The 26,119-nt window shown below is 43.6% G+C and overlaps 1 protein-coding gene across 26 annotated transcripts in view; it reads left to right on the top strand.

Moving 5' to 3' along the window:
• Nucleotides 1-26,119, top strand: part of LPP (LIM domain containing preferred translocation partner in lipoma) — a 723,625-nt gene that overhangs the window by 35,891 nt on the left and 661,615 nt on the right. For 2 of the 26 annotated variants that reach the window (XM_077991211.1, XM_077991215.1), the window contains exon 2: nt 19,605-19,723. The exons of 20 other annotated variants lie outside the window; for them this stretch is intronic. The gene's annotated coding sequence lies outside the window, so the exon portion shown is untranslated. Of the gene's footprint in view, nt 1-4,347; nt 4,496-19,604; nt 19,724-23,922; nt 24,190-26,119 lie in introns of those variants that run through there. 4 more of the 26 variants (XM_077991202.1, XM_028843572.2, XM_077991210.1 and 1 more) reach the window with 4 other exon arrangements.

The following is a 26,119-nucleotide window of genomic DNA, read 5'->3' as shown; positions in this document are numbered from 1 at the left end:
AACCTTTTTTGTTTCTTTTGGAAAGGAGCAGTAGGAATTGGGAGAGGAGTACCACCTCTAAATCAGCACACTTAGTTTTCTTGGCAGCTTTTGAAAGATATCATATATTGAGATTTACTGCAAAGTTGGTAATGCCTAGTAATTCACTGAGTAGCACCCTCTTTAAAGGCGTCCCCAGGGGTCAGCCAACACTCCATGACTTAGGCCCATGATGCTCTTATCACCTAAAATCTTTGTATAATAATTATTTGGCCAAGTGTTATTCAGCATAATCATCTCCAACTGGATCGTTGCCCTTATTCACTGGAATTGTTTCTCGGTGACTTTTGGAAAAACCAGATTCATTCTTAAAACTCAAAGAGGTATTCCCATTGAGAATACGCAGCAAGATCTACAACTGCTTCTACACATGGTGTATAAGGAAGGGATTTGAGGAATGGCAGGTTGTTAGAATGAATGGACTGCTGGGAAGAAATCCATAGTCATGGGAAGCATAAGAGTTGATGTATTGAAAATGCTACATCGTTTGTCGCCCTGCACCATGGTATTACTCTAAAACTTCAGGCTAGCAACATTTACTCTATGGTTACAAATGAAATCTGCATCACATAATTACACAAAAATGGGATCCTTATCTTTGAAAAGCTTAACAATTCATAGATGAACACTGATCATACCCTAAAAGAATATATACCAGTTGCCCTGTGGAAAAGACCTAAGCTTAATGACTCACAGTCTAATTATTTTGGTTAGTGGGTGATAATGTTTTGGAGGTGATGAGGAGACACATACATCCAAAATCTCACAGCTTGGAGAGGATGTGGTCCAACAGTGCTATTTTATTTATTTATTTATTTTTTTGAGACAGGGTCCCTCTCTGTCCCTCTTGGTTCAGGCTCACTGAAGCCTCAACCACCTCGGGCTCAGGCTGTCTTCCCACCTCAGCCTCCTGAGTAGCTGAGATTACAAGCATGTGCCACCACGCCCAGCTAATTCTTGTATTTTTTAATAGTGACAGGGTTTCACCATGTTTCCCAGGCTGGTCTCAAACTCCTGGGCTCAAGTGAGCCTCCTACCTTGGCCTCCCAAAGCGCTGGGATTACAGGCATGAGCCACCACACCAGGCCCATAAGGAACAGTTTCTGAGATGAGGGAGAATGATAGGCAGGCCAGGACCCTTTCTTAGGATATAACTGGGACCACGCTGTGGTTTCTGATATTTGATGAATTTGAGATTCTGATTTATTTTTGCCTGAGACATCTCATTCTCTGGAATACAAATTCCACATCTATAAAATGATAGGGTTGTATCTGCTGGCTTGGGCTTTGTGAACCTTCTGTTCTGAGTTCCATAACTCTATGCTTCTGGGTTCTGTCCCAAGTCCAAGATGATTTGAAAAGAAGAAGAAGAAAAAAAAGACCTTGCTGAATCAGTACCAGCATCACCTGCTTCAGTCTGGCTGGGAAGTAGGTCAGAACTTGGCAGACATGAGAATGTGGTTGGTTCCAGCTGTGAGCTCTGCCAGGGTCCCCTTTGTAGACACCTGCCTTAGAAAGGGTCTGGGAAAGAGGGGGGTGCTGACACTCAGAGGTGGGGAAGGGTTTATTTTTGGCTGTAGATGCTGCAAGCAAAGAGGGGGTGATTGATGAGAGAAGGCGATGCTAGGGGGCAGGGAATGAAAGACTGAGAGAAAGGAGAGGAGCAGGCACATACTGGGTGCATAACTTGTGTGGAGAAATGGCCAATATTTTTTTTACTCCTCCCACACACACTGTAATGTAGGTGGTAGGTGTCATTCTTTGGATTTTTTTCTTTTGGAGATGAAGTCTGTCTCTGTCACCCAGGCTGGAGTGCAGTAGTGTGATCTCAGCTCACTGTAACCTCTGCCTCCAGGGTTCAAGCAATTCTCCCTGCCTCAGCATCCCAAGTAGCTGGGATCATAGGTGTGTGCCACCATGCCTGGCTAATTTTTGTATTTTTTAGTAGAGATGGAGTTTCACTGTGTTGACCAGACTGGTCTTGAACTCCTGACCTCATGTAATCTGCCCGCCTCAGCCTCCCAAAGTGCTGGGATTACAGGTGTGAGCCATCATGCCCGGCCCATTCTTTGGATTTTAATTATGAGGAGATCGAGGCTTGGAGATGTTTAGTTACTTGTCCATGGCCAGGCTGCTGGTAAGTGAGGGAGAAGGAGTCAATGTGGGGTCTGACTCCACGTTGCCTCTTCTTTTCATGTCTAACTGTGCCATGCTCTGTTCTAGGCTCTGGGGATGTAGTGATGAAGGAGGCAGGCAAAGTCCATGTTCTCATAAGTGCTTGCATTCTAGGAGGCAAGACAGACAACAAAGTAAACAGGTGCATATTTCAGAGGTTGACAAGCGCTAAGCAGCAGAATATGACAGCAGTAGAAGACAGGAGTGACAGAGTTGCACGTTGTGTTTTTACATCCTAGTCCATAAGACTGTGCACTGAGATGACCTGATCTGGGGGAACCAACAGCTCTAGATTAAGATTCTCGAGGTTAGAATTTAGCCCCGGCCATAATGTGAACCAACTGTGTAAGTTGAGCAAGTCACCTCCCCGTCATTGTTAAAATGAAGGAAAATAATGCCTGTTCTTCCTATTTCACTAGACGATGAAAGAAGATGAAGTGAATAAGTTTGATGTGCAACCGTTTTTAAAACCCCAGTTGGGGCCAGGCATGGTGGCTCACGCCTGTAATCCCAGTACTCTGGGAGGCCGAGGCAGGTGGATCACCTGAGGTCAACAGTTCGAGACCAGCCTGGCCAACATGGTGAAACCTCATCTCTATTGCAAATACAAAAATGAACTGGGCATGGTATTGCATGCCTGGAATCCCAGCCACTTGAGAGGTAGAGATGTGAGAATCACTTGAACCCGGGAGGCCAAAGTTGCAGGGAGCTGAGATTGCACCACTGCACTCTAGCCTGGGTGACAGAGCGAGACTTCGTCTCAAATCAAAAACATAAACAAAAAACCCAGTTGGTTTTAAAAACACAAGGAGCTGTTTTTAACAGTTGGGTTAATTTTTAAAGGATATCTTCTTATATTTATTTGCTGTGCTTTGTGTGCTTGGAGGAAACAACTATTTCTTTGGTTGTTTCCTTATTCTTAGAATGAAGACCCCCTTTGCCATCCTCAGGAGAGTTTGGATTTCATTTGTGGCCATCAGAGGACCATAAAAGGTGTGGAGCTGAGAGCTGGCCTTTCGGTTATGCCACTGGAAGGGGGTAGGATGGAATGGAGGGGCAGCAGCCGGGAGTCAGGGAGATGGCTTATCTGACTGCGGCAACTGGAATCAAGTTCAGTCTGAGCCCACAGTTTGATTCAGCACGGCAGTCAGGTCAGCCAGTGAGCGCTCACTCACTGAAGGTCCACTGTGAACCAGCTGGTGGCTGAGGAGGGGAGGCATAGGAGACACTGGATCAATTCAGCAGTTGCTACGGGCTCACTGTAGCCGAGTGTTCTGGATGCTGGGGAGTCATGTGCCTCTGGACCTCAAGGAGCATCTTTTCTAGTAGTTAATATCTGTTCTGTTCCCAAAAGCATATAAATCAATGTTGAGTTTAGTAGGCAAGTTATCCATGCAGACAGAGAGATGATATTTAAATATGTATAACACTGTTTTGAAAGAACTCTAGGTCTGCCAGAGGGGAACTTTAGTTGCTGGACCTTGGAGAGGTTCAAGGGTTCCTAAGTGGGAGATTGGGAAAATTGGGATAGTGTTAGGACAACGGGGAGCCTCAAAACGTAAACTGTTTAGCAATGAGTGAGGAAATGTTTAAATATTTTAGCAACCTGTGTTGCTATATCTCTGTGTACTGGTGAATGTCAGTTTCTCATGTGGTTATATACAACTATCTTAGAGCATCTTCAGTATAGTACTTGATGTGCCCACAAGGCACAGAGGAGGCAGTGATTGGAAAGGCTTCATGGGGTTGGTGATGCTTGAGTTGGGTTTTGTAAGATGAATAGGAGTTTGGTAAAGAACTTTCTAGGAAGAAGAGAGATCATGGGCAAGAACACCAGTGTGTGAAACAGCACAGGACTTGACTGGACAGTTGAGGGGTTCAGGTCCAAGGGATTTTGTGCTCAGGTAATTGTGAGCTCAGTTGTCCCATTAACAGCAGGGAAGAAAGGAGAAAGAGCAGCGCCTCCATTTAATCTCTCCCACAGGGTAGGGGAAACATCAAGATGAGATCATTTTTACTTTTATTTTAAATAATAGCTATCACGTGCCAGCTGTTAGGCAGCTTGCAAACATTGTTTCTAATCTGCCAGTAACTCCATGAGGTAGGAATTTTCATTCTTCACTCATTTTACAGGTTAGGAAATCAAGAACTCGGCATATTGAAGTGACTTGCACAAAGTCACACAGTGGCAGGAACAGGGTTTGAGCTCAGTCTCGTCTGACTGCAAAGTCTGAACGTTCCACTTTTCCACTATGTGGCCTCTCTCTCCTGGGAATTCGCAGTGAGTGACATCCATGAGAAACTGGGCCCTTTTCTTGCCTAGAAATGTAACTGGTGACAAAAACTGGAGGTATCCGTATCCTCTTCTGCAGAACAAGGACAAGAGTTCTTGCTCCAGGCATTGGCAGTGCTCCGGGAAGACGGGGCCTCAGACCTCCTGCTTTCCAGCACCTTCAGCAAGACCATTCTTGGGGAGATGATGTTTCTGTTGGTCTTCTTTGCTGCAGCTGAGACTTTGACTTGACTCTTACTCCTGTGAAACAGTCTCCTGATGGTGATAGAAAGAATAGGCTGACCACATGGACACTTCGTATTTATGGTGTTGTGACAGGGCTTTCTTAGAGTAAATCAGTAACATGTTCCTGGTTGAGATTTGGCCTGTCCTATAACTTGACTTTAGAGAGAGAGTGTGCTGATTATGCTGAAGATAGCGTGTCAGTTTGTATGTCTTTCATGTTTATTACTGTACATGAAAAAGTTGGTGTTCTGGTACCTCTCCTCCCTCAACCATTACAATAAGGAAAACAAAATCCACTGAGAGGCAACATAGCATGGTGATAAAGAACATGGACCATGAGCTAGATTGCCTAGATTCAGTTCCCACTCTGCTGCTGTCTAGATCTATGTCTGTGTCTCAGTTTCCTTATCTGTAAAATGGGAATGATGATAATTGTAGCTACCGTACAAGGTTTTTGGAAAGGTTAAATGAGTTAATATTTCTAGGGTATGTAAAAAATTGCCTGGCATACAACAAGTGCCATGTAAGTGTTCGTTAAGTGATGACAACAACAAAATTTTATAAACTAGCCCTGCTTTCCACTGCTCCTTACAAGACATGATATTGGCACAAGTCTGAGCTCTGTTGTGTGTGGTCAGGCACTGAAGGGTGACACGTTCGCATGTGTGGTCTGCTGGACACTAGTTTTGATGACTGCTTTGCCATAAGAACTTCGCTGGCTATGGAAAATGTGTGGTTGAGAAATAGCAAGTGGAATGTTCTTTTTTTTTTTTTCTGCTAATAGGATAGAGTTTGGGTTACACGTCATTTGCAGCTGAGTTTATCTATTTTTAAATTTTTCCTGGAGTTACACTGTGCAACCTATGCGTCAATAGTTTTATCTGGCTGGATTAGTCAGTGGGTAGTTTTTAATTTGACTTAAAAAATTGAGGGTCACATAAACGGAACCAGCAAAAGATTTGGATTCTGATGAACAATGTTTAAGGCTCAGCTCTGCCACTGATGTGTTATGTTACATGGGTGAGTCCCCACTCACCACCTTTGGTCCTTTAGGTACTCCTCTGGTTCTCATGGTTTCTTCCCTGATAAAATTAGAGTGCTGAATGGTCAGAGGAGCTCCCTCTTCTCTGTTGGTGAGTGGCCCTGATTCCTGGTCAGTTAGCCATGGGCTATTGAAGGAAGATATTTTATGAAGTATATTGATGGTGAATTTAGACAGTAAAAGAATCCAGTTGATCATCTCAATTTTTTCCTCTCTACTTAGTAATTGTGCTGATAAGAAGTCCTCATTTCAGCTTTACACCTTTTCTGATTTCCCAGATATTTCTGTGTATCACCAGAAAGCAGAATGGAACCAAGTAGTTATTACCACTCAGCTCTTAGAAGTTGTTTGGGCTGGAGAAATGTTTTCATTATTAGGCTGTGAGTGGTGTCAGTCCCATACAGGACAGAGCCTCTACCATACCATCTACCAGGCTCACTCCATCCTGCCCAATCTGTTTACATGTCTACTTTGTAGGCAAGCTTTATCCAGTTCTACAAACCTCAGTGTGATGACTCAGGGAAAACACAGTTTCTTTTTCCTAGGAAAATCAGGTTGACTACAACTTCTGTAGTTCTTGAGGGAAGAAGGGAAGTATAATGATGTTGGAAGTCAAAATATTGACATTAAGATAGCCAAGTGGAGTTTTATGTATGTATGTATGCATGTAGACATGATTGACATTTATAAGTTCATATAACATACATTTATAATAGAGAGGTACCTGTGGATTCTGCCTTACTTTTGTGTAGTTTGTTAGTGTTTTCACCGTTTCATGTGAGTTTTACAATGAGCCTATGAGACTTGCAGAGTTAAGAGTTATATACCCGTTTATGGTAGAAAACACTGAGGTTCATTCAGAGGAGTAAAGTGGCTTGCTTGAGATCTGTGTGAGTGGTAGTCTTCTGACGAGTGTTTCAGAGTTGTTTTGACCTAAGAAAGTTAGAGGCTGGGCCGGATGTGGTGGCTCATGCCTGTAATCCCAGCACTTTGAGAGGCCAAGGCAGGTGGATCACCTGAGGTCAGGAGTTCAAGACCAGCCTGGCCAACATGGTGAAACCCCATCTCTACTAAAAATACAAAAATTAGCTGGGCATGGTGGCTTGTGGCTATACTCCCAGCTACTCAGGAGACTGAGGCAGGAGAATTGCTTGAACCTGGGAGGTGGAGGTTGCAATAAGCCGAGATCGTGCCATTGCTCTCCAGCCTGGGCGACAAGAGCGAGACTCTGTCTTAAAAAAAAAAAAAAAAAAAAAAAGGAAAAAAAGAAAAAAGAAAGAGGCTGACAAGATTTGTAATTTTTGAAGCAACAGAGGAAATTTAGAAGGAATGAAACTTAAGCCATTAATATTAAGTTATACCAAGGCTCTACTCATAATATAACCCAAGCCTAGAAACTTAAAGTACTGTGTAGTTGATAAAGAGAACACAGCTATAGAGAGTTTACTGAATTTCTCAATGAAGTGGCAAGTATCTATCCATCCTTCCATTCATTTTGTCATATTATTAGAAAAAAATACACAGCATGCCAGCTACCATGTTGAGCCCTGATTCATCAAAGTTAAATTAGAATGACATATGGCAGTTTAGCATTTAAAATGTGGCTAGTTTGAACTGAGATGTGCCATTAAGTATGACATACCAGATTTCAAAGGCTTAGTATAAAAAGTAATATAAAATGTCTTACTGATAAATTATATGATGTTCATTACTTCTTGGAGTGATAATATTTTGGATATATTGGGTTAAATTAAAATGAATTTCTCCTATGATTTCTTGCTTTTTGAAAATGTGGCTGCAGGAAATTAACAATTTCATATGTGGCTTGCATCCTATTGCTTTTGGACGGCACTATTCTAGCTTGTGTCTAGTAGAGGAAGTAAGATTTATACGGACATGCTTTTCTGAAAAGCATGGCATCTCGCTTCTTTACTCCTCTGCCTTTATATTTGTGTCTACTGCCTCACCTTCTTTTGGCTTCTTAACCCATTTTGGTCTGATGGAAGTTGTTCTTGTGCGGGTCTAGGGGGCTCAGATGTGTTCCTTTTTAGCAGTGCTCTTACTTGGCTTTGGTGGTGCTATTTCTGTTGATCACTCCCACTGTCTCTGGATGTTTTGTTATTCTTTTACCTCCCTGGCCTTTCCTCGGGATTTCTTTACAGACTCTTGCTCTCTCTTGCATCCCATAAATATAGGCATTGCAGAGCTTTGTCTCATGACTGCTAGGTGTTTATCTCCAGTTTGGAACTCCTGAACTTCAGGTCCACACTCCTACATGCCTTTTGGACACTCCAGTTGGAAATCCCAAAGTTGCGTGGGACTCACTGCGTCTTCTGGCATTGTTAACTTGGTGAGTGACATTGTCCAATCCTGGAAACTGGGACTCATTCCGGATGGCCTCCTCTGTGTCCCTCACTCTTGCCTCTGACTGTCCTCAGTCTTACTGAGTCAACCACGGTAACACGTCCTGCCCACCTCCCTCCTCCCTCTACCTTTGGAGCCTGTCCTCCATTTAGGCCCTCAGCATCTCTCTCCTGAAGTGCTTCAGCAGTCTCAGCTGGCCTTCTTTTTCTATTCTTACCCTCATCCATCCTATTCTCTCTTTTCTTCCTGAGTGATATTCCAAAAATGCAAATCTGTTCATGCTTCGTCCCTGTTTTTAAAATCCTTCAATGCTTTCCTCATTCAGGGTAAATTCAGAATCCTTTGCATGAACTAAGGGACAGGAATGGAAAGAGGCAGGCAGTGATTTGACCCCTGTCTCTTTCCGTCCTCTTCTCACTAATCTCTGAGATGATCTTGTGCTCTAGGAATATACCCAGGATTTTCTGCAGCTCGCGTGACCTCACGTATGGTGTTCCCTTGTCTGAAACACCACTGCCCACTCTATCAGTCCTTTCAATATTTTGCTGTGATACCACCTCTGCTTGGAATACGCCTCTGACCACTATTGTCTCTGCTTCCTCCATTTTAGGCCATTTGTTGAACTGGGCTGCATTTCTTTGAGGGCAAGGGTAATTCTTTTCATTTCTGTATCTTCAAGTCAAAAATAGGTGTGCAGGTGATATTTGTTGAGCAAATAAATGCCGAATAATAAATTGTGTAGATTTACACAATTGTGGGAGTTGAGGTAAAAATTCTAGCCAGGCAGGGATGGGAGCATAGAGGGTCCAAGGAATGGCGACGTTTAAGACTGGCTTTCCATTCTGGTGGTATTGGGTGGGACAGTACAGAGGAGACCCCTACGGTCATGGTTATTGTGCCGTGTTCTGCAGGACTGAAGGATATTGAATAGGCCTATTCCCTGCTCGATACCATCACCACCAGAGTAGAATAAGGATGGTAATCTCAGGAGGCCATTTGGGCTAGTGTCTGTCATTTGCTCCTGAGCTGGGTTATATAACTCAGCAGAGCTTTATTTCCCCGGTACACAGCTGGCATGGCAGGCAGGCACTCCGCTCCTTGCTTGTGAGCTGCCTTGGAGGAAGCGAGTGCAGAATGGTTGCCTGCGTTTTCATCTTTACTTCTCCTTCACAGCCGCCTTTCTGTATAGCATAGAGGTGACCTCAGCACCAGAGACAGGAAAGAGCACAATGAGTCATCTCAGGCCCTAATGAGGTGCATGAGGGACCCTACTTAAGAGTGAGGGTCAGGTGAGGTCATGCTGTGCCTGGGGTGAGTTTTGCCTTGGGGCTCCAGGCAGCACTGGAGCAGAGCTGAGCTAATTTTACCCACAGGAGCTGACTGTGCTGAAGGGCAGGGCTTATGACATTGGCCTTATCATCCTGTGATACCCAGAAAGCTCCCAAGGTGCAACCCCGTTATGTCTGGGCTGTTTTTTCCCCCTTCTAGTTAAATACATTTTTCCATTAGGCGTGCATATCGAAAAGCAGGATGCTGAGGTGCAAAGAGCTTTGGATTTGGGTGGAAGGCCACGGAGTTAGATTTGGATCTCGCCCCTACCTTTGACCTTGCACAAGTTACATAATTTGAGTCTCAGTTTCCTCATTTGTAAAACCTCATTTGTATACCTGTGTCCTAAGATTGCTTCTAGGTTTATACACTTGGTGACACGCAGCAGGCGATTGCTATGTGCCAGTCACTGTTCTAGCTGCTTTATTCATATTGTTTCACTTAATCCTCTAAAGAAACCTATGAGGATGGTGTTATTGTTATCCCTGTTTATAAATAGGGAAACAAATGCACAAGGAGCTTAGATAAGTTGCCCCAGGCCACCAGCCAGTGACAGAGCTGAACTCAGGCCAGTGGCTCCAGGGACCACACTCCTAAACACTATACCTTATTGTTTTGAAATGATGGAAGCTTTGCTTGGTGTAGAGCACAGGCTTAATGTTTTCTAACTACCTGCTATGTATAAGGGCCTGGGCTTGATGCTGGGTAAGAGAGCAATATAGCTGTTGTGCTATTCTGTAGACTTGAATCACATTTGCAGATGGAAGCCCTGGGTCAGCTGAAGGGTACGGTGGATAGACTTTGGTATCTGATGTTGTAGGCACTGGGTGGAGTGCTCCTCACACATCCTCTCATCTCATCCTCATAACTTCTTCAATAGTCAGGCATTAGCAAGCCCATCTTACAGATGAGGTAATAGAGGAGTAGCATCACCTCCTCACATTTACTTGGTAGACAGAGCTGACTGGGGTTGTTTGGTCTCATGTTTACGTTGATTCATTTGCTTTCCCCACGAACTATGCAGTGTCTCAGAGCTATTATTGTTGCAGAACTCACCCCTGTCCTTCTGCCCACACCTGACAACGCTAGAGAGACTGGTGTCCATGAAAAACGTGGGTCACCAGATGAGAAAGGCACATCTGCATGGTCAGAGCAGGTACCAGGTGAAGGTAAAAGAAAGGGCTGGGCTTTGTTCCAATCGTTTACTACTGTGTAGCAAATTACCCCTAAACTCAGTGGTATATAACGATCATTGAGTATGCTCATGGGTTACCTGGATCAGGAACTTGGACAGAGCAAAGGGGGAATGACACCTCAGTGCTCCACAGTGCCTGGGACCTCAGCTGGCAGACTCGAAGGCTGGGTGCTAGAGGTACATGTTGCTCACTCACTCACATGACATCTGAGACGTTAACCAGGGCTCTTGGTCAGGATATCTACATGTGGTCTTTCCATGTGGCCTGGACTTCCTCACAGCCTGGTGGCTGCTTCCAAAAGGCAAGCCTTGAGAGGAAGGGAGAGAGGGAGAAAGACAGAGAGCAAGTGAGCGCTAGCAGGTGCGGAAAGAAGCTGTAGACGCATCATCTCACTATACTTGATTGGTTGGAGTAGTCCCCAGGTCACTTAAATTCAAGGGCAGAGGCAATCGACTTTACGTCTTGGTGGGGTGGCTGAGTTCTGGAAGAGCATGTGGGACTGGAAAATTTGCCGGAGCCATTGTTGGAAAACACAATGGAGGCTCCTTTTGGCCAAAAAGGAGGAACAGACATCTCTCTGGAGCTGCCCAGAGGTAGAGCCACCAGGTATGCAGCAGGCACACCTGTATGGTGCTGAGTATTCACTGGCAAGTCAGGAAAACAAAGGTCAAGCCAGGAATCCTCAGGAAAGGATCAGCAGTTACGCTACAACCATGCTTCATTGTATATGAATTAGCGTTTATATTGTCCATAAACTAGTATGTGTAACTCTGATTCGCTGATTAGATCTACTGCTTATGTTACCTTGGAGTTCTAGGTCTATTTGGATTTTTTTTTTTTTTTTTTTTTTTTTCCTGTGAGATGGGGTTTTGCTGTTGCCTAGACTGGAGTTCAATGATAGGATCTTGGCTCACTGCAACCTCCCCGTCCTGGGTTCAAGACATTCTCCTGCCTCAGCCTCCCAGGTAGCTGGGACTATAGGTGCACACCAACATGCCCAGCTAATTTTTGTATTTTTAGTAGAGATGGGGTTTCGCCATGTTGGCCAGGCTGGTCTCGAACTCCTGACCTCAGGTGATCCACCCGCCTTGGCCTCCCAAAGTGCTGGGATTACAGGCGTAAGCCACTGTGCCTGACCCTATTTGACTTCTTATACTGAAGTGAAATATTTTTTGTTGCTTCACAGAGGCAAGGGAGAAGCTTTTAGATATAGACAGACATAGGTCTTAGCTAAATAAATAAATAGAAAAATGAGTGATCCGTTTATTTATTTATTTATTTTTTCCCTCCTGCATCTAACAAAGTTCAGGAAAGACATTCTGTGTAATTTAACAGGAAAGAGATGATAACAAAATTGTTGAAAAGACTGATGTGGGATGCAGACTACATCTGGAGCTACTGGATTTAAGAATTTTTTTTTGTTTGTTTTCTGAGACAGAGTTTCATTCTTGTTGCCCAGGCTGGAGTGCAGTGGTGCGATTTTGGCTCACCACAACCTCTGCCTCCCAGGTTCAAGCGATTCTCCTGTCTCAGCCTCCCGAGTAGCTGGGATTACAGGCGCGTGCCACCATGCCCCACTAAGTTTTGTATTTTTAGTAGAGATGGGGTTTCATCATATTGGTCAGGCTGGTTAGCCACAATCCAGGGATAAGGAAGATGTGATTAGGAAGCCACTGCTGAGGCCTCAGAAACTTCTCTCAACATCTTAATAGTTAGTGATGGGGCACTGGATTGGCATATGGAGTGTCCTTTTGCCCTTCATGATTTCCTGGTGTTGCTTGCCAGTAGAAATGGTAGCAGGAAGATTCAGCTTCACTTCCACCTTCCAAATCTCACACAAGGAAATGTTACTGGTGGAACCTAATTTACTAGCTTTGAGGAAGTATGGGGAATGTAATTTTAAGTCTGCTTCTGTGATACAGAAAGGCACTCTAGCTGGTGGCAATGGGCTCTGATTGAGCAGCCGACAGAATATATCTACCCCCAACTTATCCATCTAAAATCCCCAGGAGTTATTATTCTGAAATACTTAATATTTATAATTAATTATAACACTGTAATATAATTACACTATGAAATTATGTTTAATATTTGTTTATTTATGTAAAATATATAAACTTAATATAATTAATACCCTGAAAAAACAGGCTAGTTGCCCACTTTCAGTTTCTGAACTGAGTTCTTATTTTGGACGACAGCGGTTGGTTTGTAATTTTCCAGTTCCGTTTAATCTCCTCTTGGGAGTCATGCCCCAGGACAGCTGTCTTGTTTACAAAATTTGTTCACAAACGTTTATTAAACACTTACTACGAACCTGTCCCTGAGCCAGATTTGGCAATGTGGGGAGAGAGAAGTCAAGGATTCTTCCACTGGGAGCCAGTAGTGGGAAGCAGAATAAGTCAGGTGCACAGTTAGAACAGGGCAAGGAAGATGTTGATCAATGCCCTAAATAGCAGGCTCAGCAAATCCAGGGAAGAGAGATTATTCTGACTGGGCTGGGAGCAGGGCGTGTCACATAGTCTGTGATCCAGTGATTCTCTTTTGGGAGTAGTACCATCTCATTATGGGGCATTTAAAAACGTGACGGATGCCGGGCGTGGTGGCTCATGCCTGTAATCCCAGCACTTTGGGTGGTTAAGGCGGGTGGATTACTTGAATTCAGGAGTTCGAGACCAGCCTGGCCAACATGGCAAAACCCCATCTCCACTGAAAATACAAAAATTAGCTGGGAGTGGTGGCGCATGCCTGTAATTCCAGCTAGTCGGGAGGCTGAGGCAGGAGAGTGGCCTGAACCCAAGAAGTGGAGGTTGCAGTGAGGTGAGATCACACCACTATACTCCAGCCTGGGTGACAGAGTGAGATTCCATCTCAGTAAAATAAAATAAAAGCATAATGGGGTGTTTTCTGTTGTCCCAATGACTGGACGTCAGGATGCCATTGGCATTTAGTGGTTGGGGCCAGGGAAGCTAGATGTCCTTTAATACATGAAGACACCACAGATAAATAACTGTCTTCTCCAAAGGGTCATCTCCTTCCTGTTGAAGACTACCAGTGTGCTTGATGATGTGTAGGACATGGATATTTGGTGTTGGGGGTGGAAGGATAGCAGGTCAAGCAGAGGGGACAAGGTGAGCCAAGAGTTTAGTTTGAATAAAGCAAAGAATGTATGTTGAGTGGCAATGGGAGAAAGTTTATGGTGGCAATGGAAGCTTCAGTCCCTGTTATGGAGAACTTGGAGCTGTGAGATTAAGCACTTGGACTTCCCCTGTTGCCATTGGGAAGCCATTTAAGATACTGGAGCAGGTCCTTGAGAGCAGAAACGTAGCTTCGTCTTGACACCATGCACCATGTAAACATCGGTAGTGCTGTTTGAATGAATGAATGTCTCCAACTGTAGTTTACAGGAGTTAGACGAGTGGGTACTTGAGTTTTGCCAGATTTAGGATTCTGTGGTTCTGGGAGGGCTCTGACAGCCAGCATTTGGACTTTTAGAGAATACATGGAAAGGGCACAGTGGCCTGCCACACAGATACTGTCTCCATATCCAAGCAAGAGTTGTGGTCAGGCAGCAGCAGTACTTGCTGATACCGAAGAGAGATGTGAAAAAGAGAGATTATTCCGTGGACTCCTGTGTGAAGCCCATAAGCCATGAGGCATGTAGGGAGCAGACTGTTGTCTGCATCAATGCTCTTGCCTCTTGAGCTTTTAAAAAATTGCCATTCAAACCAGCAATTTGCTGACAAGGTTCACGCGCTGTGACCATGACTGCAGTTGTTCCTGAGGAGTGGCTTGCTTGTCTGCCTGGGGATGGCAGCCGCGTGCGTTCCTTGTGCTGCCCTGCAGGGTCCCGGTGCTTTCTGATATTCACGTTGCTCCCTTTTCCTTCTTTTTGGATGCGCTTTCGAGGTTGGGAGGGGTAACTCGGGGATGGAGCTGACTAAACATATGTGAGATGTTACCTTGTTCGCTCCTCCTGAAGGTTTCATTTCTGAAGCCTTTCCTTAGGAGGGAAAAGGGTGTGTAGATGTATGAGGTGACTCTAGAACCCTCATTTTATGGATGAAGAAACTGTGATTCATAGAGGGAAAGTGATTTGTCCAGTGTCATGTGGTGAGCTGGCTGTGGAGCCAGCCCTCCTGTACCTTTTATTGCAGGGTTTATTTTATATATATTTGCTGGCAAAAAGAAGGAAAGAAAAACAATTTATATATATTTTATTTACAATAAAAATATTTATAATAAAAATATAAAGTATATATTATATATTATAATTATATATAATATAATTATGTTATAATTAAATTATACATAATTTTATAAATTATATATTATATAATATATAGTAAATTATAAAACAACATATTATAATACAATTTATTTTATATAATATAGTATATATTATAATATAATTCATTATAATAAAATATAAAAACACTAAAAGATGTATTTTATATTTAAATATATTTAAATATATGTATATTTAAATATATGCATATATTTAAATACATATACATATCAAATATATATATATTTTTTCTCTTTGTTGTAGAGACAAGATCTCGCTATGTTGCCCAGGTTGGTCTCGAACTCCTAGGCTCAAGCAGTCCTTCTGCCTTGGCCTCCCAAGGTGCTGGGATTACAGGCATGAGCCACTATGCCTGGCCTTATAGAAGGGTTTAAATTACACCCATTTGGGGGAAGAGAGAGCAGCGTGCACAGGCTTTGGTGCCAAAGGCTTGCACATGGTTACTGGCTCAGCCACTTACTATAAAATTTGTGAAATAGGCATCATGGACACATCTGATATTAAGCATTTAAAAAGAGGAGATGTGTGAGAAGTTTTGTGGACTGCAAAGAACTACAGACATCTTCCTTTTTATCTTGATGTGGATGTTTATGCACTGGGAGTTGGTGGGGCCATCTTTAGAGAAGCGGTGGGCTAGTGAAGACATTCGTGGCCATACCCCAATCACAAAACACTCCCAAGGGGCCCACTTCCCCACTGTACAGTAAAGAGATTTTGCACTCAGATTTGGAGGCACAGCACAAGGCAGGGAAAGCATGAGCCAAGTTTTGAGTCCTGTGGAATTGAGGGTGTGCTCTTGCCTGGGACCAGGGGTTCTTCTAGCAATATAAAGGGAGATGTGGCTAAACACGTAGATTGGGCTCATCCTGGAGGTCTTAGGTCTTGAGGCTGGCCTGAGGGTGAGTAGATACTGTCATTTGTGTTGTTTAGAAAACTGGTGAGGAGTCAACTGGGAAAATCTCAACGAAATGCATCTTTAGGATGTGCCGGGAATCTCGGCAGTAACTCAGGTGGGCAACAGGGAATCTTGCAATTGGAGTAGGGGTGAGTCTTACATTTTGGGCACATTCTAAGTAACTTTTTGCAGTGCTTCAACTTTTTACTTGAGTTTCTAATAAAAATGGCAATATTTTTTATAGTCGTAGAGCTATATGAAATATTTTTACACCTGTTGGCTTCTTTGTTCGTACAACATCATAGTGAGGGGGAAGGTAGGATTGTTCTTGTTCCTGTTTTACAGACAAGGGAATTGAGGCTCGGAGAGCAGATGGGATTTCTCTGGCCACTTGGCTGGTTGCTGTGGAAGTCAGGAGTGGGGATGCCATGCTTCACACTTCTTCCTGTGCCAATGACCTGGAGCAGTGTTTTTCTCCAACTCACATTTCTTTATCCTCCACTGTCTTGGGTGTCACTCTTGGAAGTGTAAGATGGTCGCGAGTTTCAGAGATTTCAGAGATAAGCTGTTAAGATTTTCAAAGATGAGCTGTAGAGAATTTGGGACCTAAAATGTGTTTCATCCAGTAACTCTTGCTTGCTGTCATGTTGTTGGTTCAAATTGAACATGTTGATAAGTCCAGGGAGGAAAGGAACCAGTTCCTGCTACTTATTGAGCACCTTTTTTTTTTTTTTTTTTTTGCCCTGAACTCAGTACTGCCTGCTTTTCCATTTGAGGATTAGAAACATTTATGGATGGAATGATTGTAATATTGTAGCATTCTGTCAACTAGTTTATTAGCTAATTCTCATAAAAGCCTTAGTAGGTAAACAATATTATTTTCCATTTTACAGATGAGAAAACTGAGGTTTAGAGAGATGAAATAACTTGCTTATAACTTGCTTGAGAGAACACAGGTACTAAATAGATTATAATCTTTTATTTTTTTGAGACAGAATCTTGCTCTGTCACCTAGGCTAGAGTGCAATGGTGCATTCTTGGCTCACTGCAACCTCTGCCCCCCAGGTTCAAGTGATTCTCCTGCTTCAGCCTCCCAAGTAGCTGGGATTACAGGCGGGCACCACCACGCCTGGCTAATTTTTGTATTTTTGGTAGAGACAAGGTTTCACCATGTTGGCCAGGCTGGTCTTGAACTCCTGACCTTAAGTGATCCACCCGCCTCGGCCTCCCAAAGTGCTGGGATTACAGGCCTGATCCACTGCACCTGGCTGTAAGTAGAGTATAATCTAAGTTATTTAATTTGAGACTTCTTTCTTCCTTGCTGCTCCCCATCTACGCCATGTATTGCCTGTCCCACTGGCAAAAATGCAGAGCTGCTTGTTAAGGAGGTATACATCAGACCTTGGAATTTACTGGAATCAGACCTGGAAGGTACTATGAAGAGCTCATAAGGCTGACGGTTTTCAAGCTGTGCTCTTCTGAGCCTGAGAGACTCCAGGAGTCATCTTGGGGATTATAACACGGAGGGAGGTGAAAAGTGGTGAGAAGTGGAGGAAGTAAGGGGACCGCTAGAGCCAACTTGAGCAGCTCTGCTTTTACCTACTTTGTAAGCTAAGCATCGTCAAAGCATCCATTTAAAGGAAAAGTTCTGCGGCTACATAAAAAAGTTAAAAAACCGCTGTGTCTACCCTTCCTTTTGCTAACACTGAGAGACAGAGTGGTTTAGCACAAGGAGACACAAAGTGGCTCAGCACGAGTCACAAGATGTGATGGGTCTAAGACCTCTCAGCCTAGAGCTCCCTTACCCCTGGGCCACTTTGTTAGACACACCTTCTTTAATTCAAATCCCCATTTCAGTGGGACATGGCCTTTTCACTTTTTCAAGGAAAGGTTTAATCTGTCCAGCTCCCTGTGAAGATCTTCGTTCTTGGCACACCTGCTGGAGGTTCAGGGTCCTGCAACCACGGAGTAGCTGCAGGACTGTCAGGATGTCCCGTGCACAAGGTCTTTGACCTGCATTTTGCAACCTGGTTGCGTCTCCCCTTTGGACTCTGGGAACCTTGCTGAGATTGGTGCAATATCTGTGCTAAAAAGGTCTGAAATTATAGCCAGTATTGTGTTAACTTCCAACCTTCACAGACATTGTCTGACTAAATATATACCTATTGAGTGTTCACTGTGTACACTGACTGACAAGAAAGGCAAGATTCCTGATCCCAAGGATCTAATGGAGAGACAGAAACAAATATAAACTTGTGTCAACTATTTCAGAGACAGATATTTTTGTGATACGGGATTGTTATGCACGCTAGTTATGTGAAGAGTATTTGATCTCTTAGAAATGAGATGGGGAGAATCTGGGCAATGAGAAAGAAGACCAAAACTGGGGAGTGCAGTCTGGAATTGCAGGGGTTGAGTTTGCAATGTGAAGCAGTTAGTTATGGCATGTTGCACTTACTATTTCTGAGATTTGAGCATCTGACTTTTCCTTTAAGTTTTTGTTTTCCCATTTGTAATATGGGAGTGAGAGTGGCTAGTTCACAGGGTCATTGCTGGGGTTAAATGAGATAATGTATGTAACCTGCTTAGCATAATACCTAGCACAGAGTAAACACTCATTACATTTTAGTAGTTATTGTTGTTATTATATGTCAGCGAGGAGTCAAAAGAGCCTATTTTCTTAACCTCATCAATGGTGTAATCAGAGCTTTGCATCTCAAAATAAAGGAACACTCTGCTTTTATTATTTATTTATTTATTTATTTATTTTTCACTCTGCTTTTAGAAATAGAATTCAATTACCTTAGCCTACAACAAACTGACTTCAATCTATCTTTCTGAGTTAACTTCTGTTTATTCCTATCTGTCTGCTCACCTCTCTCACTAGTGACCTACACATTTTCTTTTTCTTTCTTTTTTTTTTTTTTTTGAGGCGGAGTATCGCCCTGTTGCCCAGGCTTGAGTGCAGTGGCATCATCTTAGCTGACTGCAAGCTCCTCCTGCCGGTTTTGAGCCATTCTCCTGCCTCAGCTTCCCGAGTAGCTGGGATTACAGGCGTGAGCCACTATGCTCGGCCCACATTTTCTAAGCTTGACTTTAACTTGCTGGTCTTTGTCATATCTTTTCAGTCATTGCTAGGGTTCAAATCTTTTCTTTTCTTTTCTTTTCTTTTTTTTTTAAGATGGGAATCTCACTATGTCTCCCAGACTGGTCTTGAACTCCTGGGCTTAAGTAATACTGCCTTGGCCTCCTAAGTAGCTGGGACCATAGGCATATGCCACTGTGTCTGGCTTAAATATATCCTTCTGCCTGGAATGCCCTTTGCTCCTTCATCTGTGCCCCCCTGCCCCATCCTCTTTTAATTCCTAGCCCAAAAGTCTAACCCACCCATTGGGACGGATTCTACAGAACTCATAGAGTTTACAACATCTTGTCCTTCAATTGCAGTCAGTCTCTGTCTTGAACTGGATTTGTGAGCTCCTTGAAGTTGTTTGTATCTCACAGCTTGTTGCTGTAACATCACTGGGGATTCAAGCACACACACATAGAGTAGATGCTCACACATCTATGCCATAAATTACTTTAGTGCCTTTCTCAAATGATCAGCACAGGAATCAAACGATAAAAAGCAAACCAGAAAACAGTCCTCACTGGGCTCTGTGCTCATCAGCCTTGGGAATGGATTTCTGGCAAAGATCCGGCCCCTCTACAAATGACAGAGATGACTTGGCTCTTTTCAGGAATTGAAGAGAATCCCGACAAGTAGCATGTTGGGAAAGGCCCGAAGGAAGCCAGACCAGCTTGCTCTCAGAGCTCCTTGGGTCCCCTGCGGCCCCCAGGTGATCTTCAGCAAGACCTGGTATGTAAATGAGCCTCATCTGATGGCTCAGCCTGCTGCGCACTGCTAGGGATGCTAGAATTCCAGGGTAAGCTTGTGAGCTGGGCTGGAAGGTTCAGTGGGTTGGAGATTACTAGCTCTTTGGTATCTGCAGCTTGAAATACGCTGTGCCCTTGATTAATTCATGCTTGGGAGCATCCTCAGTGCTCTCTGGAAAATAGCTCCTTACTGTATGTTTATTTCCCCACGGGCTTATTTCAGAGAGACTGGAGCCTGTGTTTCTAACAGCTTCTCCAAGGAAAACATCGCAGGCCACATTTCCGGAACTGAGAATCTCAGGGGGTCTTTGAAACGTCCATCTCTATTACCTCCTTTTGGCCCAGCATTTGCTTTTAGCTGAAAAGGGAGATTTTGTCTTGAGCCATCCTGTAGACATATGTGACTTGGAGTTGGAAAATCTGACAGCTGCTGCTGAGCTTTGAACTGCAAGAGTGAGTGGCATATAGACATAACCCCGTAGAACATCAAATCATTTTCCCTTAATTCCCAGAGCCTTAATGTTTCTTTGTCTTGCGAATGATCTCACTGCTTTTTGTATTTGTAATGGAATGCACAGTCATTTGCAAGTAATCACACAATAATCCCCTACACTTTTATAACGCCTTACCCTTTTCCATAGGGCTTTCACTCTCATTATCTCATATGATCCTTATAACTGCTCTGAGATATAAGCAGAGTGGCTCTTTTAATCTCCAATTTTCAGGTGTAGAAACTGAGGTTTAGAATTAAGTTAACCAGAGTTAAAACAGTTTGTATGTAGCAGAATTGGAACTGGAGTCTCCAGAATTGGAACTGGAGTCTCCTAAACCAGTGTTTCTTCTGCTACTTATTGCTGGTGTGACTTTGGGAATATACTTAACCTCTCTGAACCTCAGTTTTCCTATCACTAAATGTGGGTATAATACTACTTCCTGGGATAGTTGTTGGAAGGGATTCAATGAGACTGGGAAATCATTTAATAAAAGGTAAAACACACTAATAATGGGAGGCGTCATTGTACTTACTACATGGACCTTGAAGGCAAACAGTGCCATCAGAACTGTGAAAGAAAATAACATTTTTTCTCTCTTTTTAGAAAGACACAGGTTTAGAATGGCGCTATCAGGGATCACAAGCTCCCAGCCCTGTGATTAGCAAATTGACCCTGCTGCCCTGCCTGCTGGCTGCTTTGTTATTCTGAGAATTGTGTTGACGAGATCCTCTTTTCCTACAGAGCTCTCTCTTAACGTTGCTTGGAATAGCCTTGTGTCCTGGAGACAGTTTTCGGTCTGGCAGGATCTGAGAACAGGAGCGGGGATCTTGGAATGGGATCTGCATCCCTGGGCTTCATCCACAAGCGGTGGGAATGTGGCTTGGGCTGTGGGGTGGAGGTAGATGAACAGCTGGACATGCAGGTTTATCTTCTGTCGTTTCTCAATAAAGTAGACAAGTCCATCTGACGGGTGTTTAGTAGGGTATGACTTGTGAGTAATATAAATGGCTAAATGGCAATATATGTGCTAAATGGCACTGGAAAAATCCATAAAAGAATGGATTTCAATTTGGCACAAAATGCATTAGAAGTCAGCAGTGTGATGTGGTCAGGAGAACAACCAGAGTGACTGTGGGCTGAGGTCTTGGGTAGCTTTGTTTCTATATACAGTCAGCCCTCTGTATCCATGGTTTCTGCATCCATGGATTCAACCAACCAAGGCTCAAAAATATTAAAAAAAAAAAAAATCCAACAAAAAAATAAAAAAACCAATACAGTATAACAATATTTACATAGCATTTGCGTTGTTAGGTATTATGTAGGTATTAGAACAATATTTAAAGTATACAGGAGATATTACATCATTTTATATAAGAGACTTGAGCATCTCTGGATTTCAGTATCTCAGGGGTCCTGGAACCAATCCCCCCTGGATGCTGAGGATACTGAGGGAACGAGTGTACATATTCACCTACAAAAATTCCAAACCAATGAGACAGACATAGGTTGAAATATGGTCCTCAGAGGCAGAACGTGGAGCAAGGGATGGAAGACCAAGGAGGAGCCAGATTTCAGTTCCGTGTAAGGAAGAATTTTCTGACCGAAAGATGGAATTTGCAGTGGCAGGAGATAATGATCTTTGCTTCACTGGAGACCTCAGGAATACCAATGCGGCAGGTGTTGGGCTTAATGGCCTTTATGGCCACTTCTCATTTTGAGATCACAGAGCTGGGAGGACGAGAGGCACACATATGTTGAAGGAACTGAAGGGTCTCTATGTAGATGTGGAAACTGATCTCCAAATGTTTGTAAGATGGAGGGTACATTTAAAGTATCTCATTCTGGTTTTCATATTTATTTCTGTGGCTCACCCCTTGGTCTTTGGTTTTGAGAGCTTAAGACCATTCCCAGAAGCTCTTTTCCATGGAATAATCTCCTTTCTTTGCTGAAATGCTCCTTTATGGGATGCAGGAAGGGACTCTGAGCTCCTGACAGAATGAAGACCACCCCTTTTTGCTCTCCAGACCTAATTTTGACATCCCACGCCCACACCCTGAGGAGGGTTGCAATGGCAAGATCTCTGTCCTGAGTTCTGGTTCTGGTATGCAGTGGAAGGCTCTCTGATTCTGTTTCCTTACCTATTTTAATAGTAACTTAATTTGTGTTCCTTTGTTAAGTGTGCAATAAATAATAAATGTTTGCTTACGGCATGCTTGTTAAGTATAAAACAAATAATCAAAATAAATGTGTAATGACCCTTTGGATAGACCAAGTAGAAGCTGCTTTTAGAGCACATGATTGGACCATTTCTAGATATCTGCTTAATTTGTAAATGAAAAATATGTAATCTACACAAGGATCACTGACTCGTCTGAAATCTTCATGACTGACTGATCTGGACTTGGGGTTTGGGGCTTGGGTCCCTTCATGCCCTGATCAGTGCTGTTTGTAGCTCGAAGACTTCCTGGAGGTGAGAACAAGCAACCTCTTGGTGCAGTCCAAAGCCAGGAAATGGGTGATGATTTTGAAAAAGGACTCATCTGGCCTCCAGAAAGCCTTTACAACCAACAGTAGGAGGAGATCACTAAGAAACAGAACCACTGGGAAGCCAAGATGTGGTACTTGGATTCCCATCTCGGAGCACCTCCTACACCCCCACATCTCCATTTTCCCTAGCGTCTGATCTCTCTTTCTCCTCCTTTAATTTAGTCTGGAGTCATTTTAGATTAGATTCATTCCTGATTGGCTTCACTGCTCCAACTTAGTCATCACAGAACCTTAGGGTTGGAATCCATGTTACAAGTTAAACTGAGCAATTCACTCCCACTTTTCCCGACAACAGTGTTCTCCTGAGAGTCTGGTTTTATTCTGAGTCTCCTAGCCCGGTGTCTGTGCCCATGAAGGACTCATGCCAAACTACATTCTCAGGAGGACTCCCATACCAAGAGACTCTGGGCTTGGGGGCAAGAGACTTGGGTTTTTTTTTTTTTTTTTTTTTCTTTTAAAGGAGTTTCACTCCTATTGCCCAGGCTAGAGTACAATGGCGTGGTCATGGCTCACTGCAACCTCCACCTCCCGGGTTCAAGCAATACTCCTGCCTCAGCCTCCCAAGTAGCTGGGATTACAGGCATCCACCACCATGCCCAACTAATTTTTGTATTTTTAGTAGAGACCGAGTTTCACCATGTTGGCCAGGCTGGTCTCGAACTCCTGACCTCAGGTGATCCTCCCGCCTTGGTCTCCCAAAGTGCTGGGATTACAGGCATGAGCCACTGTGCCTGGCCGGGAGGAGTTGTTTTAAGACTCACCTTCCATCATAGGAACCTTAGACTAAATTCTCGCAACCTTTTCAGGTGCATCTCCCAAAATATCTCCCCCCCACCGAATTAATGATTTATTTCATAAATTTCGTTGCATTCTGGATGGTCTCATTCTTAAGATGAGCTTAAAACCTTTCAAACCAGTCACTTCCTTGTTTGGGGTGGAGGAGGTTTCTTCCTGGAATTGGACAGTGTATGGAAGGGATGAGAATCCACTCTTTAGCGGTTAATAATTTACTCCGAGTAAGGAATTCTGTCTTAAACTGGGGCATGTTCTTCAAGTGCCAGAGGAGAGAGAAGGGTGATTTTTCTGACATCCTCCAGCCTGCTTCTCCATATTTGGAAATGTTTACCCACCCGACTGATCTATTGGAAGAGAGGGAGGTGACTCAGGGTTTAGGAGAAGCAGGATTTGAATTCTTGTTTCCAGAAACAAAGTCGTCCCCCACCCCGCCCCCACCCTTCCCCCTTCATTCCTCTGCCCCTTGTTCTGGAAGCTGAGGCGAGAATGTCTCAGTTCTGTTCCCTTCAGGCTTCGAGACCACCGCCTTGCTGTGTCCCGTAGTGGACTGAGGGCCTGCAAGTGGGAGTGAGGGCTGGTGGAGGGCCAGCTGCCTGGGGGGGCCGGACATCGCGTGAGTACATCATTACTGCCGGATGAGTGGCATTTCTGCTCACAGACCTGGGGCGTACAGCCTGTGGGCTGGCTCACTTGCATGGTGATGGGACACGTTGCTGGGAGTGCTGGTCACTTTAATTTGGGGGTGTGGACAGCTGCTTTCCCAGGGGAGTACTTCTTACAGTGGGATTTCAAGACAAGATCGGCCTGAGGAAAAATTATATGCGTATATTTTTAAAAAAGTAGGTATTTCCTCTGATCTGAGGCCTAATTTGAGTTGGGTAGAAAGACAATTTGGGAGTGCTGTTGTCTGATTACTAAGGCTAAAGCAACACGCTGGAAGGGATGTCTGTGGACGTGTAGGGAGGGGTAGTTTTAGCTTGAAAACAGTTATGGTGGGACTTAGGAGTATGCAAAATGTTGATGTGTAGCATCTGCACAGCATCCACCGTCTGGAGTACCTTGCGTGCTGGACGCTGTGTCAATCTGATGCATTGTCAGAGTTGGGAGAGTCCTGCGGTGTTTTCAGCACATATATCTCATTTCACAGTGTGAGATAATGGGCAGCAGAGACCCAGGCCCTGAAGACAGATGGCTCATTATGTGGGACTAGAACCCAGATCTTCTCTCTCAGTTCATTTCATTCCCCTAGACTTAAGCTGCCCCCTCTACTGCAAGATGAGGAAATTGGGAGATGTTAGAATTGTCCACACTTACTAATCTAGTTGGTGGGAAAATGAGGACTAGAACCTACTTCTTCCAGTTCAGACCTCTTTCCTTTCGGATATATGGGCTCAGATGCCTGAATTCCTTGTTTTTGTATGAGGCTCTTTTCTTTTCTTTTTTGTTCTTTGATTTTTACTTACCTTTCCCTTCTTTTGGTCATGTGAATGTTGTATGAATGCAACCCTTTGCTCTCCTTTGCTCCCTATATCTTTCTCTTCCATGAAAGGGGATGTCACTTGTCCAAAAGGCAGAATGAATAGTATGGAACTTTATTTCCATCTGTGGAAGTGAAAATTATGCAATTTTCCCTGAGAGAAATTCAGCAAGGCTTCCCATCTGAGCCTCTACCACTATTCTTGAAGCTGTAAGAATTCTGGAATATTATGCCCATTCAAAGGTGAGTCCTGATTCTGATTAGATTTTAAACACACACACACACACACACACACACACACACACACACACACACACACACACACACACACACACACACATACACACACACTTTTTAAGACTACCAAAGCAGGACAGAGACCCAGAAGACACCAACCTATTACGTCGCCTCAGATGTTTCACAGCCATCAGGAGTAACTCTTTGTAGTCAGCTCAGTTTCGGATCAACTTTTTTTTTTCTTTCTTTCTTTTTTAGACAGAGTCTTGCTCTGTCGCCCAGGCTGACTGGAGTGCAATGGCTCGATCTCGGCTCACTGCAACCTCCGCCTCCTGGGTTCAAGCGATTCTCCTGCCTCAGCCTCCCGAGTAACTGGGATTACAGGCATGCACCACCAGGCCCTGATAATTGTTGTATTTTTAGTTAAATACATTCATATTGCTGTGTAATAAGTCTCCAGGCCTCTTTCATCTCGCAATCTGAAACTTTGTACCTTTAACCCACAACTACCTGTTCTCCTCTCCTCCAGTCCCTGGCATTCTCCATTCTACTTTCATTCTCTATGAATATGACAACTCTAGGTTCTGTATCTAAGTGAATCATACCATATTTGTCTTTTTGTGACTGGCTTATTTCACTGAGCATAATATCCTCAAGTTCATCCATGGGTCAGAATTTCTCCTTTTTAAGGCTGAATAATATTCTGTGGTAATGAATATGCTACATTTTGTCTATCCATTTAAGTACTATTTTTTAACCTCCATGTTACAGAAGAACAGCAACCAGAGACTTCAAAGGGTTAATTAAGTAAGTGGCCCAAAGTCACATA

This window comes from Macaca mulatta, chromosome 2 (assembly GCF_049350105.2).
Source record: "Macaca mulatta isolate MMU2019108-1 chromosome 2, T2T-MMU8v2.0, whole genome shotgun sequence".
NCBI classification, from domain to species: Eukaryota; Metazoa; Chordata; class Mammalia; order Primates; family Cercopithecidae; genus Macaca; species Macaca mulatta.
The sequence above is the reverse complement of the archived record's forward strand: the minus strand, read 5'-3'. Positions and strand labels throughout refer to the sequence as shown.